Source organism: Lactuca serriola, chromosome 7, assembly GCF_051521515.1.
Source record: "Lactuca serriola cultivar US96UC23 chromosome 7, Lser_US96UC23_V15, whole genome shotgun sequence".
NCBI classification, from domain to species: Eukaryota; Viridiplantae; Streptophyta; class Magnoliopsida; order Asterales; family Asteraceae; genus Lactuca; species Lactuca serriola.
In genome coordinates, this window is record NC_136414.1 from 120,368,780 (window position 1) to 120,388,307 (window position 19,528).

Genomic DNA, 19,528 nt, shown 5'->3' on the forward strand with positions numbered 1-19,528 from the left:
TACCTCTGCTAAAAATTTTGACCAAGCAGAAAACTCTTACCTCATCTTGCGAAGAGTATGGTAGCTCATGGACTAATGTGAATACAACCTGATTGGGAAGAAACTTTCTGCTGAAAGGTTTCATTAAGGCTTCGAACACAAAGAGTCTTTGATGCTTTGAAGATAACATGTTGCAACATGTTTCTAGAGACACATAAGAAGTACACATTGTTGAATAATACATGTTCCCTTGATGAATATTCTCATGTAGCATGTGGAAGAGCATCATGTTGCTACAATGAGATTCCAATCAAATTATTTTTGTCTTTTGTATTTATCAAAGACAAAACAATTTTAAGAAAATCTTTTTGGATTTTTAAATTTTGAAAAAGAAAAAACAAAAATATGAAAATCCTTTTGCATTTTTCATCTTTGAAAAAGCAAATAATAATAATAATAATAATAAGAAGAAAATCTTTTTGGATTTTTGATTTGTGATAAAGCAAAAACAAAAAATAAAAGCAATCAGAACATTATGTAGATACTTTTGACCCATAAGCTAACAGTCTTCAAGAGTAGGTTGTGCGTTGAAAGTCTTCTATGATATATGAATTGAAATCCAATACTAAATGATTAAGAAGGAGGTCGAATGCAGAGCTATTCAAATGCTTAACATGAACAGTAACCTATTAACAAAACACAAATAGTCGAAAGTGAATAAAACACATGAAAGTTATACCCACTAATCAAAAGTAATAAAAGTAATCAAAAGTAAGGTAAAACATATGTTTAAGTCAAGTTCAACAAGAATGTGGTACAAAGTTGGCGTTCATCATTCCCATTCCATTCAAAATCCTTATGAATGATTTTCATCTAAGGGTTTTTTGAAAATGTCAACAAGTTGATCTGATGTTTTGACCAAATGGACTTCAGTGTTTCCATCTGCAACGTGGTCTTTGATAAAATGATAATGAAGAGCAATATGTTTTGTTTTCGAATGTTGGACCAGATTATAAAAAATGCGAATTGCACTTGTAGAATCACAATACAAAAGTATTTTATTCATGTTAATTTCTAAGGACTAATGGTTAATAACTTCAATAGCAATGATATATACTAACTCAATAGTCGAAATAGACGCACAAGTTTGCTTTTTCGATTGCCAACTCACAAGTTTCCCATCCAAAAATTGACGTGTTGGGTTTTGGTTCAAAATAGTTTCATAAACATGTAAAAAATATGGCAACGGAAGACTTTAATTTTTGGAAATAACATAAACATTTATAGCCACCAAGGATCCTCTTGAAAGTTATAGAAAGATTAAATCACCAACCGATGAAGAGGTGAAGAAATTCTTTGGGTCCTCTTGGGAGGCTTGGAAGTTGATGAAGAATGTTGAACCTTTGAGACACCACCAATGACTCAACTTGATGTAGATGCTGGTCCAAAACTCTTAAACCCTTAAGCTTTAAGTTCATAACCAATATGAACTTAAATAGGGATTGAAGATGCAAGTGTTCTTCAAGTTTTATAACCAAAACTAGAGAGAAAGGGGAGGGAAGGGATTATTCATATTTTGCATCAGGGAATGAATGAGCAAATAATCCAAGTGCAAGCTCTCTTATTTATATGCATAAAGTGAAGTTATTATCCATTAGTCCTTAGCACTTAAATAAAATTTGACCCCATTTTCATAAGCATGTCTCCCATGAATTTAAAGCATGATTAGACAAGTCATACACCTCTTGTTTTTATGCATATCTCGAAAATTGCATAAAGAATAAGAAAGAAATTCAACCTGTTATAAACTCTTTTATAAAATATAAACCTTGTCTTTCAGGAAAAACACAAAAGGATTCAACTAGTCCAAAAGTTTGTACATGAATTATAAATCATACCATATGATGTATATTAAGTTACTTGCTAATGGAATTTATTATTTCCATGAAAAAAATAATTTTCTGTTTAACTATAAGAGTTTTGAATATTTACTAAAATTAATTTCTAATAAATAATCAATTGTATCAAGTTGTTGTTAGTGTGACCCATTAGTATCATATGTTATTTAGTAATATCACTTTAATATGACTCTTAAGCATACTAGGCCTGTCAATCTACCACTTGTGCACGACTCATATTAGATTGATATAGACAGTAGTGAATGTCTAGCTACATTTCACTGCCCCTAAGACCATACGACTTTTTGTGCCATTCTATCAATGCCCAATTCCCAAAAAGCTCAAAGCCACAATTGGTGTATAAGTTAAGTTTAACGATTATCCTTTTGCTACAGACATCATGTTGCATATGAGATACAGATCGCAATCAATCTCATTGGTTGTTCAACTTTTGGTAAGGCGCCTTAGATGTCTAACAATCAACACATAAGAGGAATAAATCCCATCATGACTACATAAGCCTCTTGTATAGCTCACACCATACCTGAAATGGCTTTTATAACTACCCGTTTATGGAACAACATTTGACCATATCAAGCATAGTACTCCCTACACTTAAGTCTTACTATGTATCTCAGGTGTTAAGGATACACAGATTGTACCTTTTAATCAAGTATTATTCACGATAGTGATCCATGAGATGATCTTGATGCGGGTCAGTTCTATACTAGTTCTCTGACAAGTACCAATGAAACTTGTTTACAACCTCTTGCCTACTTTCATCTAGTGAAAGTAAACCAATCCAATTCATATTAGTCTTACTTCATAATTGCTCCCACAATTATAACCGACTATGAACTTTTAGAATAATAACATTATTCATGGATTAAACATGTTAATCTAGAACACAACAAGTACTAATGTGATGACTATATCCCAATATATCATAACATTATCTAATAGTTGTTGTTATAATGTTCCAATATCCAAATACTATATCCAAATCAAAAATCCATTTCTAGAATAATAAAGTCTTATAGTTGAAGTGTGACTATTCATACTTAGCTCAAAAGAATGCCTTTATCAATGGATCTGTCAAAATTTAATTTGTGTGAATCCTGTGAATACTTTCATCTCCATACTTAACTTTACTTTAGGTATAGTTAAATATCTTAGAGATATGATTGGTCTTCTTTCATGACATAGAGTCTCTTAGCTCGATTAAGTATACTCTTGAAGTCACAAAGATTTCTATGTGATCCTCGAATGGCAGAAATAAACATAGTTTTTCAATGATTCCATTCATCCATGAAATCAACTTCTAAAGTACTATTCTTATTTTGTAGTAAATTGTGTCATTATGTTTTTCCTGGACCTCATTCCAACAAAACTTACTCTTCATTCCATAATGAAGTCAAAAATCCATATATAATTCATAATTATTTATGTCTATTTAGACATTAACATCTTGTGTAGCTCTTTCCATAAAGATCCTTTCTAAACTGATTGTTTCATATGCATTCTCTTAGTTCTTCTAAAGTACTCTTAGAATGCTCTCATATTCATCCAATGTCTTAACCATGTATTCAATTAGTATCCTATGACATGGTTACAACATGATCCGATACTATGTCATATGCTTAATATGGCATAAATGATGAATTCATTTGCCAAGCAAATAGAATATAAATTATTTCATTCAGTTCAAGCCTATGAGCTATTTACTTTTGAGGCTAGCTCAAAATGGTACCATATGAGAATGCAAGAATTCTCCAAAAGAATCTTGTGTCTTGATCCCTTTCAAGATATTGCCAATGTATGTATACGGAAATGAAACTTTTAACATTAATTTTATCTATCCCTTATAGATTTTTTATTCCAAGAATGTATCTTCTCCTTCCTAAGTCTTCGATTTAGAAACACTATCCGAGTCAAGGTGAAAAATGACCTTGCTTAGTCATAATATGATTTCAAATGATTAAGTATGTCTTATGAAGGGTTTTGATCATTCTAACACTCTGATGGTATACATGCAACCCTAGATGCATTGGATCTATGTTTTCACTAATTATACATGCAATATTGTTTCCAAAGCATTAACCCTACAATTAGCATACAAATGACATAAACATCATCGAAATGAGTTATAGAATTACCTCTTTGTTGTAGCTTGTAGTTTTGGCCTTTAAGAACTTAGCACCAACAGTATGAATGCCTCAAATGGAATCACAACACACCTTTGGACAAAGGATGAATTCTGAGAGAATATCCTCATGCCAAAATTGGCTCAATGATCTTTCAATAACTAGTACCCCATTTTTGGAGGCTAAGGGGCTTCTTATATAGTATGGCTTAATTAGGGTTACACCATGAAAACCCTAATGTGCATGACTTTCCACATTCCTTAGGCTCCATGGGTTTTAACCTCCATGGAGTATCCATGGTTCACCACATGGGTTTATCCCAACATAAAGAACTATGGATCACAAGCCCACTTTATAAGAATGAATGATTTACCAAATAAATCCCCATTTACTTAATTAGTCTCTTTTTGTCACACCCCAAAACCGGAACGGCGGAAACGTTCTGGGGTGGATGACGTCATGTCAAGTATCACAACATATGCAGTATAGTAATCAAAGTACAACAACCATTGCATTAATAGTAAAAATTTTACATAGGTTATATTACATAGGAACATCAAAGAAATACAAGGAACAATGTAGAAGCAGCTCGGTACTAGGATGTCTTCACAGAAGCTCCCGGGATGTACTTGTCTATCGCTGACCTGAGAATACAAGTTATTTTGAAAGAGAGTATCAACATTTTATAATGTTGGTGAGTCCATAAGTATTTAGTGTCATTTGTATAATTACGCATTTTTATTCAAAATAAATTTATGAAAGATAATAGTTTAGAATCTACAGTGTATTAGCGTCCTTTCCAGAAAATCCTATATTTTCTAAATAAAAGCAGTCTTCTACCAAGACCCGGCAGACTTATGTTTTAAGGAATAATTTTCACTAAAATACTATCATTACCAAAATACGGTATGACATTAAGGAAAAGATGAGAATATCACTAGTGAAAATACTAGGGGAAAAATAACATATGCCTCAACAGTAGTACTGCTGACTAAGGCAAAAGAAATCATAGACTCCAGGAAGGTATCGAATGAACAACATGCCTGGCTCAGTCTGAAACAAGGAAACACGGACCCCAGACGGTATCAAATGAACAATACGGCTAGCAAGGTCTAAAACAAAGAAACACAGACCCCGGAGAGTATCAAAAAAACGATACAGCTAGCAAGGTCTAAAACAAGGAAACACAGACCCCAAACGGTATCAAATGAATGATATGGCTAGCAAGGTCTAAAACATGTGGTAATCCTTAGTGGGTTGTTTCGAAAATACCGTGTTAATTCTTACTACCTTAAGGCCATGAATTATAAGGTAAACATTGAGATACTCGTAACCATACTGATAGACAATAGAGTACTTGACACCCTGCAAGCGACGGAAAGAATGTGACATTTGTCACCCCTTGGCTTGGTAGGCCGGGGACTGTAGCTAGCAGTCAGGGTGTAGGAGTGTCGGTCCCGTATAGATCTATACACACAATGCCTGCTCTCCCTCCAGGAGACTCTGCTTACCAACTTGACAACGGTGAAATCCGTGTTCCAAGGATGTATCTCGTATTTCGAATTCTGTTATAAGTACTGGAATAATGATATAGACTCACGAATGAACTGACTCCTGAGTAAATCTTCGTACTAGAGAGAGAGATAGAGATAAAGAGAGATTGAGAGAGAGGTAGAATCTCCTAACTATTCCTATAATAGTTACTAAAGTTTCAGGAATTATGAATGATGAATGGAAGGATGCCCTTGCTACCCAAGGGAAATGAACTGGTCGATGGAAACCTTTATGTCTATACATGTACACATAATATATAACTAATATTTAAACGACCTTCTGACGGATAACCGATACCCACCAGACCACATCCCAACGAGGAAAAGGAAATAGGGCGAACTAGCCATTCTAAGTCCTTTAAACATTATTTATATAACTATACAAATATAGGCATGCATTTAACGAAATAAAAGCATAGAAGAAAACCTTGGTAAAACCTTTGGAAAATCTTTGGAAAACCTTTCATAAACACGCTTTGAAAATGATTTGATAAAACAATTTAAATGAAGAAAAACCTTTGTTTGAAACACTGTTGTAACAGGTTTTGAAGGAAAACATACAGCAGAAAAAATAGTTTGAGAAAGATGCAAACAAGTATCAATGTTCTGGAAAACATTTTGAAGTAATATACTTGGTAAAATAGATGAAAGTGTAGTAAATCCACTTGCATGTGGGTTATTAATCACATATGATTGATATGATAACTAGCATGTTTCAACTTGTATCCCCCCCCCCCGCCCCATAAAAGAATTTAAAAACATTTAAAAGGTTAATTCAGGGGTATGAACTCACCTGACATGGGCGATTCGGATGAATGGACGGTTTAGGACACCAGGTGTCAAGTGAGGACTTGAACACACACTCGGATCATATTTAACAAATAATGATACATTTAAGTATCTAATTAGTTATTTAATAACTATTAAGCAAGTAAGGATGTCCAACTACATGAAAACACTTTTCTACAAGTGCTAGGAGTACTAAGGGTTCCATATAAGGAGAGTATAGTCTCACTTTGGAGTTTACTCTTCAAATGGTAGTGTCTAGGGGTATTTAAGGTTTTGGAACCATATCCCCCATGATTTTAAGGCCGTAAACTCATGGGAATGGTGCATTTGTGTGCTTTAAGGCTTCATCCTTCACACATAAAGATTCTAGAGTTGATTCAAGGGCTAGGGAAGTCATTAAGGCTAAAAAATGGACACTTTAGGGAGTTTACGGTTTTTGAACCACTCCTTGGGGAGTTTATGGCCGTAAACACATGAGTTTACGGTCCTAAACTCATATTAGTCCATTTCTTTTGTGCTTTGGTGGTTCTAGGCTATGTAGGCAAGGTTCTAGTCACTTAAACAAGCATTGGAAGGTGTTAAGTGCACTTAAAACCCCTTTAGAAGGTGTTTACGGTTTTAGGAGATCTCTAAACCGTAAAATCATGCTTACCCTCTTAAATTCATGTTTTGAGATTCTTAGATCATTCATGCAAGCCCCTAGGCCATTAGTTAAGCATTGGAAAGGTTTTGGGAGGGTTTTTGGGCATCAAAACCCACGTTCAAGGTGTTTACGGTTTTGGGATATTCCGAAACCGTAAACTCTTGTTCTTGGGGTTTTTGGATGATTAAGCCACGAATTTTCAAGTGTGTGAAGCTAAACAACAAGCTAGGAAGGTTAACTTACCGTTTTGAAGCTCGAAGTGGCGAATTTTGACCAAAACTCGATTTGTGGAGAGAGAAAGTAGAGAGAGACTCCTAAGGTGTGAAAAGGGTTGGAATGAAACCCACTCGACCCTTATATAGGGTGGAGTTTATGACCTGGGTGGGGGTCCACCCGACACCAATCGCGAACGGGGTTTTTCACGAATTCCGTTAAACACGACAAATTTTAAATTATACCGCCTTATTTTTGGTTCGCTTGACGAATATTATTTAAAATATTCCAACGGGCTTAAATCTGGTCAAAGGTATTTTGGGATAAATCTGGCTAATTTTTGTCGTGCTTAATTACGGTGTTAAAACAAACGGAAATTTCGGGTTTTCACATCATCCCCCCGTTAGATGGAATTTCGTCCCAAAATTAGTGTTTAGGCAAGGAAGTAGGCAAGAATAGTCGAGCGAAGAGATGAGGGTACTTCTTAATCGATTTGTCCTCGCACTCCCAAGTGAACTCCGGTCTTCGCTTGGCGATCTAGCGAACATTCACTAACGGGAATGCGAATTCGGTTCGTTCGGTTCGTGATTCCCACAGGTTCCTCTATGAAGTTAGGGTTCCTAATGATCTCTACCAAGACAAGTGAAATTTTGAGAGTTACGTCGGGTAAGCACTTTTTCAAGTCTAGGACATGGATTGATTCGGGGTGGGACTTATGGAATTTCGAAAGTAGTTGTGGTCTGAGAAGGGTTGGACCAATTCTTATAAAGAATCTCGGATGGTCCCAAGCTCTCGGAAAGATAGTGCTTTTCAGTACTTAGAACATAATGTACTTCTATGGTGAGATCATCACTCGTGTGATCGTCATTTTGAAGTTCCAAAGGTTCTTTCATTACCGGCGGTGTAGTTCTTCGGGTTGGTTCTTAGAGGGCACGGGTTATTCTCGGATTCGCATATCCTACTGATTGGCTTTTGGAGGTTTTCTGGATCATCGAATGTGTAACACCGTAAATTTCAAAACAATTTTTCGCATTTTATAAAAACATAATTCATTTAATATTGATAAAAACATCAATGTTTGAAGCTTAATCCAAAAAAAATCCCAAGATCTCTCAACATAAAAATCCCGTGTGTGTACTGATCAAGCCGGCGCCTTCCCACGGTCATCACTAGTACCTGAAACAAATAACACCAAACACTGTAAGCACAAAGCTTAGTGAGTTCCCCAAAATACCACACATAGCACATATTAGCCACTCGAGGCTATAACTCTGTGGGTCAGTGGACCCTACTCTGTGAACCCTCTAGTTCTAACTCTGTGAACCTTCCGGTTCCAACTCTATAAGCATGCACAACATAAATCACATAGAAATAATGCAGTACAACACATAACATACATACAACATACAAATACTCTGTCACATAACTCTGGTTACCTACTCAAGGTAAAGTATAGTGAGAAGACTCACCTCATGTGTCTTGATAACTTGCAAATCCCTAAAATCACTAGCGCTCGATCTCCCGAGCTATAGTCCTCCTATAACAAAATATATCTCTAATTAACAGTTTCACAACTAAGGTTGACTAACCCTATCAAGTCGGTCAACTCTGGTCAATGGTCAACGGTCAACTTTGACTGGACTCAGCGAGTACACTAGAGAGACTCGGCGAGTCTATACGTGTTCACTGACTCCCTCGTATCCTCTTTTGACACGTCGAGTACTTCCCTAGCTCGACGAGTTCCACCTGGCATGAATCGCGGGGCCACCACGACTCAACTCACCGAGTCTCAAGAATAACTCGGCGAGTTCCGGCTTGACTCAGCCCCCCTTTGACTCTTCCAGACTCACGGGGTCATCCCCCAACCCGGCGAGTCTACTCGCTGAACGAATTACATGAAACCCAAACCCTACTCGCCAAGTCTCAAGAACAACTCGGCGAGTTCATGCCATGCATAAACTCTATTGACCTCCTGAGGTCAGATCTGTTTCCCCAAACCATAGATATGGCCTTCCCAAGCATGAATGTCACGTAAAGTTCGAAACTTGATGCTTGTATAACCACAACAAGGCAGCAAAAGGTGATTTGGTCCCAAAAATGACAACCTAAGTCCAATTACTCCATACTAACCCAAAAAGCTCCAAGGGTTAAGGTCTCTGGACCTCTTTGAGTCCAGATCCAAGGCACAAACTCGAAGAGGGACCATTTGCTTCACATAATCACTATCCAAAGGGGTTAGAAAACCCTAACTCTAAAGATCAACCCTAAAACTGAAGGAGGTTCGAACTATTACCTCAAAATGAAGCCTCTAGACTCTAGATCTGCTTGAATCTCACCTCCTCCTTGCTCTTGTCACCCTCTTCTTGCTAAACAAAGGATACAAAGATCCAAAAGTGACTTCTTCTCTCTCAAAGCGATTTAGCTCTCTTAGGGTTCTCTCAAGGGACTGGTAGCCACAATGGGAGGCTATAAGTGCCCTTACATAGGCTCCAAACCCAGGGAATTAGGGTTTCATTAAACAGTGTGGACTCGCCGAGTCCAGACGTGAACCCGCACCCATACTCGCGATCATACTCGGCGAGTTTGGGCTCTAACTCGCTGAGTCTCCTCACAAATCACCAAAAATACAATGATAAATAATACCTGGGAATTTGGGATGTTACAATTCTCCCCCACTAGAACTAGACTTCGACCTCGAAGACTCGCTCCGCAAATAACTCCGGATGCTGCTCATGCATCTTACGCTCCGGCTCCCAAGTCATCTCGGACCCCTTCCGATGTTGCCACTGAACCAAAACCAAGGGTACCTCCTTGTTCCTCAAAACCTTGATTTTCTGATCCCTGATTGCCACCGGTCTCTCAGCATAATTCAGGCTCGCATCCACCTGAATATCCTCTAATGGAACCACTGCCGACTCATCGGCTATACACTTCCGCTATTGCGACACGTGGAAAGTGTCGTGAATCTGACCTAACTCTGCTGGCAACTCCAAGCGATAGGCTACCCTACCTACTCTCGCGACCACCCGGAATGGACCAATATATCGGGGCCCCAACTTGCCCCTCTTCCTGAATCGAATCACCCCTTTCCAAGGAGGGTTTGATTCATATCCTATTCATCTTCTAAAGGTGTCCCTCGGCTGATTTATATTTAAGTTAAGGTGGCCTTAGGCCTTATTCCCTATTGTATTTGTATTGTGTAGTGCTTTTTGATTTCCTAAAGGTGGCCATAGGCCCCTATGGTCCATTGGTGCCCCTATGGTCCAGTGGTTACGACCTCTCTCTTTCACGGAGAAAACGAGGGTTCAAGTCCCTCTAGGGGTATACCAAGACCATAGGAGTAGGATTTTATCAAAAGTGAAATGTATTTGTCAAGTCTGCCTGGTAGACGAAAGGAAGTTGATTATGGAACGTCTAATTAGGCGTTGGGTCGATGCCCGAGTGGTTAATGGGGACGGACTGTAAATTCGTTGACAATATGTCTACGCTGGTTCAAATCCAGCTCGGCCCAAAAATTCGCCAATATACTATCAAATGGTAGAACCCTCTTGTTCTTAAGAAATACCTGATAAGAGAGAATAAAAAAGAAGCCAAATTTTTTGTTAGATCTCTTCTTATTTCCCTGGGATTGTAGTTCAATAGGCAAGAGCACCGCCCTGTCAAGGCGAACGTTGCGGGTTCGAGCCCCGTCAGTCCCGACGGATCCAATAAGTACATCAATTCACCTCTCCATTTTATGTGAAATGAAAGAAGGGACAGAGATCATAATTTAATTCCGAAGGGGTTTCCCCTCTTTTTTTCAGGATTCTGTCGAAGAAAGAACAAACACTAAACTAAAATAAAATGAAAATAACTAAAATAGTGAAGTTGATAGAATATTCCATCTTTTCTCCTGCGACTCCTCTTTCTCATACTTCTTTGTCTTCCAAATAAAATTGGATCATTCACATTTACAACCTAATTCCTCTCTTTTTCCACTTCGCTTGTATTTTTTGTTGGCGTTTTGTAGTTAATGGAAATGGAAACGGACGAGGATACTTCATTTGGTGGTTCTATACGGAAGACCTAAGGTAGGTTATAGAAAAGAAAGAACAGAAAAGAAGGATAAATAAAGGAATTTTTGATTGGTCTGGGAATCTAATCTTGGATTCGGTATGGATAAAAGATCTTCTTATGTTATACTATTCAATTCTCGACGACGAATTAATTTAATAGCTCAGATATTGTTATTCATGATATTGATCTGATTCAAGATCATCGATAGGTAATGCATTCATGGAATTGACAGGTGAAAGATTTATCATCTCTATGGGATTAAATCCCGAGTTATTGTGAAATAAAAAAAACGATGAGATTGAGATTATGGAAGTAAATATTCTTGCATTTATTGCTACTGCACTGTTCATTTTAGTTCCTACTGCTTTTCTACTTATCATTTACGTAAAAACAGTCAGTCAAAATAATTAATTACTTGAAATGAAACTTGACTTCTGAGTTCTTATCAATAGTTGAAGAAATCAAATCAAAAGAATTATTTTTTTGCGTTTTAAATGAAATCAACGGGCTATAATGAGCGGTATTCTATGAGATCCGAGAGTATGGTAAGAAATTTCTTACCATACTCTCTATTAGTGTTATAGTAGTGTATAAAGTTGTACTTTACTTTCTAATAAAGTTGGTATACTATATTAGCTTCTATCTTCAATATATGTAGTGATTAATCCATATATGGAATTAACGTAGGACCCAATTCTCTTTCTTTCTGAAATAATTGTTTTACTGAATAATTTTTTTACTGTTATATAATACATTTCTCCATAAGAATCCAATGGAATTTCGAAATGAATAAATTTTGATTTGAAAATTATTTCAATTCAAATAAAAAATAAAAAATGCGTTGCAGAACGATCTATAAAACAATTGATACCATTTCATTCCTAAACTAAATTAGTAGTCCTTCTAAAGTCCACTTCTTCCCCATACTACGAGTGAAGGGGAAAATGTAAAGACTACCATTAAAGCAGCCCAAGCGAGACTTACTATATCCATGTCAATTATGTCCCTTATCTTTATGCTAGAAATATTCCATTATTGTATTGCTCACTAATAATAGTAGAATCCATGGTCTAGAGTCAAAAAGGGATTCTGGCCGAACACTATTGATGAACCAATCAAATAAATCCATTTCTAAAAAATTCCTATATGATTTCTAACCGGGAAAGACTAAACACAACTAAAATACACAATGACACTACAAAGGAATGTTACTAATGGAACATATAGTAATAAAAAAACAGGGCCCATTCTTTGTTGCCCTTCAAAGTACAAATAGATCAATTGCTATCTATTACATACTTTTATTTCCTATTTGATCTAATCCGTACCCTTTCCTTTCCCGATTGTCTCTCTGAAGCAGTTGGGAGATAGTATATTATACTCTTGACGAGGGGTTAAAAAAAATAATAATAATTTTTTTTCACTTTAAAAAAGTAAATTATCCATCCAATCTCAATCTAATAGTGATTGAATGCCAGAACACTCAGAGATTCTCGCGAGTCTATATATGTAGATTACATAAAGGACTTTCCACAACTAGTTAGCCGTCGGCGGCTATGCCAATGAAATTCAAGACCCAATCAGTAGACATTAGCAGTAGAAGGGAATCGGGAAGTCTTGCTTCGACCATTATAATATAATCTTTATTTGAATTTTAGATTGAAAAATTTCCAATCTTTTACAAAATCCCCAGAACAGATGTTTAGAATCAACCAAGTATCAACAATCGCCTTATCTGTTGGGTAAAATTTGAGTGATTTATATCAGCAGATAATAAATTTTGATTCGTTTGTTGATGAGGCGGCACCCGGATTTGAACTGGGGAAAAAGGATTTGCAGTCCCCCGCCTTACCACTCGGCCATGCCGCCAAAACGATACATAATAAGATAAAATTTTATGGGTTGGATTACTAAAATTTAGTTTATTGTACTTGCATCCCTTTTTTAATTTCATCCTTTTTATTCTAAATTTATAAAAATTCTAAAAGAAACCCTTTTCCCCTTTTGTTTGACCACCCCTTCGATTGATTGTATAGTATCTCAAAACATAAAATGTCGAAAAACTTCCCCTCACTTTTCTATTGAAAAATCAAATGTATATTTTCATTCAAAAAAGCCAAAATTTATGTCACAAAATTTATGACAAATGGGAACCATTAACTATTCGTTGACTGAGAATTCCTGAATGATTCTTGGATTTGAATCTAAAATTGGGGTTGCCTAATGACATAAGAAACTACAAAACATACTTAATTGATTCTTAATCCTTTCAATTTCCATTATAACAAAAACGATAAGTATATGTAAACCCCACAATGGAAATTCTTAGACAGATACCAAATTGGGTATCTTTTTTAGAGTATGTTTCCTATACCTATAAATATATGGAATTCGTTGGAACAAAAAAAGGCCTGGCTGGGTATTGACCGGGCCAGGCCCAAAAGGCACTTCGAACAAAATAAAAGCAAGAAGGTCTTCTTTATTTATCTTTCTATTTGGATCTTTCGAGCATCTAAATGGAATTGCTAATTATATAATAACGAAAAGAATGTGAAAGAAATACTTTCGTTAATCCTTACTTGATGTGTAATGTAACATAGTAATTATCTTTTTCAATTGGGAGAGATGGCTGAGTGGACGAAAGCGACGGATTGCTAATCCGTTGTAGGAGTTATTCGTACCGAGGGTTCGAATCCCTCTCTTTTCGTTTCCGTTGATGACTTTCTATTTTTTTTCTTTCAAATTTCGCAAACCCCTTTTAAATTAAATGATTTTTTTACTAGTTAAACGTATGGAATATGAATATATAAACTAAAATCTTAAGAAAATTGTAAATCAAGCAAGAAAAACGAAATTTTTATTTTATTCTTCACGTCCAGGATTACGTCTTGGATCATTGGATAGGAATCCAAAGATGAAGAGAGAAACAAAGAATATTACTACTGTGTAAACGAAAAGTTTGAGAGTAAGCATTACACAACCTCCAAGATCATTTTTTGAAAAAGAAAAACGAGAAAAGATAATAGATCCTCCATTTTTATATCACATATCCTATTTTGACACCAAGAAATGAATTCTAGAAATAGAAAAGAATGTTCAGAAATTCAACTGAAGTTTAAACTTGTAATAAGAGTCTTTGATTATCACAAATCACTTTCATACCCACAATTAGATATTCTAAGGGACCCTAACCTAATAAGGTCTTTCGCCGGAAAAAGGATTAGAATCGGGAAATGGGGCGAGCCAAATTTATTGCAGCTAGCCAAGAATTTCAATGTTTGAATTGAAGGTTCATACTCCCAGACTTATTTGATCTTATCAATTGTTATAATTTTTCTCGAATAAATCATGAATTTTCTAGGATAGTATTCAAGATCTTATCGAAAACTTACAGCAACTTGCCAAACAAAGGCTAAAAGAAAAAAGAACAGGGGTATGACTGGCATAACATCTACGATTGGATTCAAAAGAGCATAGGCTTCGGGCAATTTGGCGAAGAAAAGACTACTCGGATAAAGGGCAGAATTAAGACAGATCAAACTAAAGATATTAAGCATAACAGACATTTTGTTCGTCGAGATAATTGCATTTTGATTGAGTTATTTATATAAGGAAAAATGAAGAAAGTAAGGTAGACAAAAAACTCCTTCTTTTTCCGCTCAATCAAAAATCCTCCAATTCTCAAAGGAGAATAGAAGAAATCATACTTTCATACAATATCTTAATTGAATTGTATGTAATGATCAATAAATTCAGTTGAATTCTAGATATACACATGTCAAAATCCTAGCACGAATCTATAATATATTATATAAAGAAGAATAAAGAAGAAAGATTTTCTATAGATAGTTGGGCTGGAATTGACGAACACTTAATACCAATATTATTCTTTATTAGTATTAGTGTCCAATAACAATATAAATGGGGCGTAGCCAAGTGGTAAGGCAACCGGTTTTGGTCCCGCTATTCGGAGGTTCGAATCCTTCCGTCCCAGAGCATATCCATTGTATCCGAATACATCTTTTTTGTTCAACAAGGTTCTGTTTCAAGGTCTAATATTGGATAGAATCTTATTCTTCTTTCTTTTTTGATTTTTAATGATTCTTTTCGGAATCATATCTCAGTTTTTCACAAAATGAACTAAATCGAGTTCAAATGACATGCAAATGTAACTGACTCCTTTTGTGATCCAGATAAAGATAAGATGGGGCATAGATCACAGTTGCAGAAAGATTACTTAACCTTAGGTTAAACAAAATATGAAAATACATATAAAACGAGGAAGTGCTTAGCCTATGGGTATGTATTGTTATCCTATTTCAGTGACAATAGTCTTTCTATTTTTGTGAAAAATAATTTGCATCCCTAAAATATTCAAATTTAAATATTTAACAATGATATTTCTTTTTATTGTTCGATCTTTTTAGCTTATTTGCTTTAAATCATTGACAATTCTATTCGAAAAGAAACATGAATTCTTATTTCTTATGATAATCAAATGTAGGCTTTACTGTAAAAGTAAAACTTGACTCAAATAATGATGTCGAAGTAGGAAACTTTTTCAATTATCAAGATTTGTAATATTCCTTATGGGTTGAATCTTTGAGAAGTTGGAAATGGGTCAGTCTATCTTATTGATTGAGTCACTTGAACAGGCAGAGTCAAATAGAATTTATTTATTCATGTTATTTCTGTTAGTTATGTTATTTCTATATTTAGATTTCTGGATATTTCTGTTAGATATTTTTTTAAGATATAGATTTATAGAAAAAATTTCCGTTCATACAAAAAAGCCCGGGTCTTGCTAAGATTTCTTAATAAAAAATACTTATTATCTATGTAGCTAGGAAAAAAAATATAAATGACTATGTCTCTGTACCGACTGAACCAATGACTATTCATGATTCCATAATTGAATCAATTCCATACTGGTTCCAAATTAGAGGAATGTTATGGTAAAACTTCATTTAAAACGATGAGGTAGACCTTCTGGAGCACAAAGTCGCCGACCTGAAACTCAAGCTCGGACCGACGTCTGTCCGCATAACTCTTCTGACGACTCTGAGCGGTCAACAACCTCTGTCTGACCTGTTGGATCTGCTCTGTCGTCTAAAGCACGATCTCTGTACTGCCCATAACACGTTGTCCGACCTCTCCCCAACAAATGGGGGTCCGACACCTCCTCCCATACAACAGCTCAAAGTGTGGCATACCAATGCTCGAATGATGGTTGTTGTTGTAAGGAAACTGTGCCAAGGGAAAATACGTATCCCAACTCCCCCCGAAATCCAACACACATGCCCGGAGCATGTCCTAGAGCGTCTGGATCGTCCGCTCACTCTGTCCGTCTGTCTGGGGGTGATATGCGGTACTAAAATGCAGCCTGGTACCCAACTCCTCATGAAACTTCTTCCAGAATTTGGAAGTATAACGTACATCATGGTCTGAGACAATCGAGATCAACACCCCATGCTGAGATACCACTTCCCTCACGTACATCTCTGCTAACATCTTTGCGGAGGAGCTCTCACTGATAGCAAGGAAGTGGGCGCTCTTTGTCAACCTGTCCACAATCACCCAAATTGCATCGACTCCCCTAGCAGTCCTTGGCAATTTGGTGATAAAACCCATGGTAATCTGTTCCGTTTCCATTCGGGAACCTCCAACGGCTGCAACTTACCATGTGGTGTCTGGTGCTCGGCCTTAACCCTACGGCAGGTTAAGCAGCTCTCAACAAACCACGCAACATCCCTCTTCATACAGGGCCACCAATACTCTCTCCTTAGGTCCAAATACATCTTAGTGGCCCCAGAATGGATCAAGAATTTCGACCAAGGAGCCTCTTCCATCAAAATGGTACGCGTCCCTCCCACAAATGCTACCCATATACGCCCTTGAAATGTCATAAGCCTCCGACCATCGGTAACGAACTCCGATACCAACCCAACAACTTGCTCTCTCTTCTGGTTCTCCGATCTCACGGCCTCAGCCTGTGCTCCACGAATGGTGTCCAACACCGAAGTCATCACGGTCGATCGCAAACATATATCTTGCAATGGGGTGGTCTCCGCCCTGCGACTCAGGGTGTCGGCTAACACATTAGCCTTTCTCGGATGGTACAGGATCTCACAATCATAATCCTTGAGCACATCCAACCACCTCCTCTGCCACATATTTAGGGTTAGCAGATCCATCAAATACTTCAGGCTCTTATGGTCCGTGTATATCGTACACCGAACCGCATACAGATAGTGACGCCAAATTTTGAGGGCGAACACCACTGCCCCCAACTCTAGATCATGGGTGGGATACCTTGTCTCATGAGGCTTCAGCTGCCTCGATGCGTATGCTATCACATACCCTCTCTACATCAGCACCGCTCCCAACCCCAAGATCGACACATCACAGTATACCACAAAGTCCTCCATCCCCTTCGGGAGGGCTAACACCAGGGCTTCGCATAACCTTTGGCGAAGCGTCTCAAAGGAGGCCTGCTACTCGGGGCCCCATGAAAAAGCGACACCCTTCCGGGTCAACCTGGTGAGTAGCACTGTAATCTTAGAGAAATCATTGATAAATCTCCGATAATAACCTACCAACCCTAAGAAACTCCTGATCTCGGAGGGTGACCTCGACACTTCCCAACTCATCACTGCCTCAACTTTGGCCGGGTTGACCAATATCCCTTTCTGGCTAACGAGATGCCCTAGGAACTGGACCTCTCGCAACCAGAAATCACACTTGGAGAATTTGGCATAAAGCACCTCCAATCTCAAAATTCCAAGTATCTCCCTCAAATGCTCCTCATGCTGCTCTCTAGATCTCAAATATACCAAAATGTCGTCGATGAATACAATCACCGACTGATCCAACATCGGCCTGCACACTCGGTTCATGAGATCCATGAACACTGTCGGGGCATTGGTGAGCCTGAAAGGCATCACCACAAACTCGTAATGCCCATAACGCATCCTGAACACTGTCTTCTGGATGTCCTCATCTCACACCCTCACCTGATGATATCCAGACCTAAAATCGATCTTGGAGAACCAAGATGCTCCCTGTAACTGATCGAACAAATCGTCGATCCTCGGCAATGGGTAACGGTTTTTGACCTTCAGGTTGTTCAACTCCCGGTAATCAATGCACATCCGGTGTGAACCATCCTTCTTCTTGACAAAAAGGATAGGCGCTCCCCACGGCGAGCTGCTCGGCCGAATAAACCCCTTTCCCAGCAGCTCTTGAAGCTGTGAGGATAACTCTTGCATCTACGGAGGTGCAAGGCGATAAGGCACCTTGGTGATAGGCGTGGCCCCCAGAACCAAATTGATACTGAACTCCACTTGCCTCACGGGAGGCACACCCGACAACTCCTCTGGAAATACATCCGGGAACTCACGCACTATCGGCACTTCCTCAACTGACCTCGGCCTCTCTGAATCAACCCGCGTATCCATCACATATGCCACAAAGCCCTTACAGCCCTTCTGTAGACACTGCCTCACCCTAGCGGCCGAACAAAACGCTAACCCAGAACGTGTACCCTCGTCGTACACCGTAAGAACTCCCCCGCTAGGGTCTCGTATGGTCACCAGTTGCCGCTCGCAGTCGATCACTGCACCTAATCTGCTCAACCAGTCCATGCCCACAATGACACAGACATCACCTATCGCAATAGCAACCAAATCAATCGGGAACTCAACACCGAATATCTCGAATACGCACCCACGGATAACCTCCGTGGCATATAACACCCTCTCCTTAGCTATGGAAACTCTTAGAGGCCGACTCAACTCCTCACGACTAACACTGATATGCTGACTAAAAGCCAAAGATACAAAGACCGACTCGCACCCGAGTCAAATAACACCAACGCTGGTACAGAATTCACAAGAAAAGTACCTACGCATAACATAATATAAGCATAATATCTCAACATCAAAATAAATACACGAAAGAATACATACCAGCCACGACATTGGGCGCCACACGGACCTCCTCCGCGGTCAACTGAAAGGCTCTCCCTCGTGCCCTCGGCACCTCGGCCTTCACTGGCCGACTCTCGGTAGCTCTGATGGCGGCAGGGGCAGATCCCTGAGATGCTCCCTGAGCTGATCCCCGCAACTGCGGACACTCTGCCTTCCGGTGTCCGGTCTGGTTGCAGTGGAAACACACTGCAAACCCCTTGGGGCAGTCCTTGGCCATATGCCCCTCCTTGTCACACTTGTAGCAAGATCCAGCTCTACAAAATCC

At 38.2% G+C, this 19,528-nt stretch overlaps 4 non-coding genes across 4 annotated transcripts; 3 read left to right on the plus strand and 1 right to left on the minus strand.

Moving 5' to 3' along the window:
* Window positions 1-10,471: 10,471 nt before the first annotated feature.
* Window positions 10,472-10,543, plus strand: TRNAE-UUC (transfer RNA glutamic acid (anticodon UUC)). The gene has a single exon. It is a non-coding gene; the product is annotated as a tRNA-Glu (tRNA).
* A 103-nt stretch (window positions 10,544-10,646) lies between these two features.
* TRNAY-GUA (transfer RNA tyrosine (anticodon GUA)) lies at window positions 10,647-10,730 on the plus strand. Its single transcript has one exon. It is a non-coding gene; the product is annotated as a tRNA-Tyr (tRNA).
* A 2,343-nt stretch (window positions 10,731-13,073) lies between these two features.
* TRNAC-GCA (transfer RNA cysteine (anticodon GCA)) lies at window positions 13,074-13,144 on the minus strand. The gene has a single exon. It is a non-coding gene; the product is annotated as a tRNA-Cys (tRNA).
* A 750-nt stretch (window positions 13,145-13,894) lies between these two features.
* TRNAS-GCU (transfer RNA serine (anticodon GCU)) lies at window positions 13,895-13,982 on the plus strand. The gene has a single exon. It is a non-coding gene; the product is annotated as a tRNA-Ser (tRNA).
* The last annotated feature ends 5,546 nt before the right edge of the window (window positions 13,983-19,528 follow it).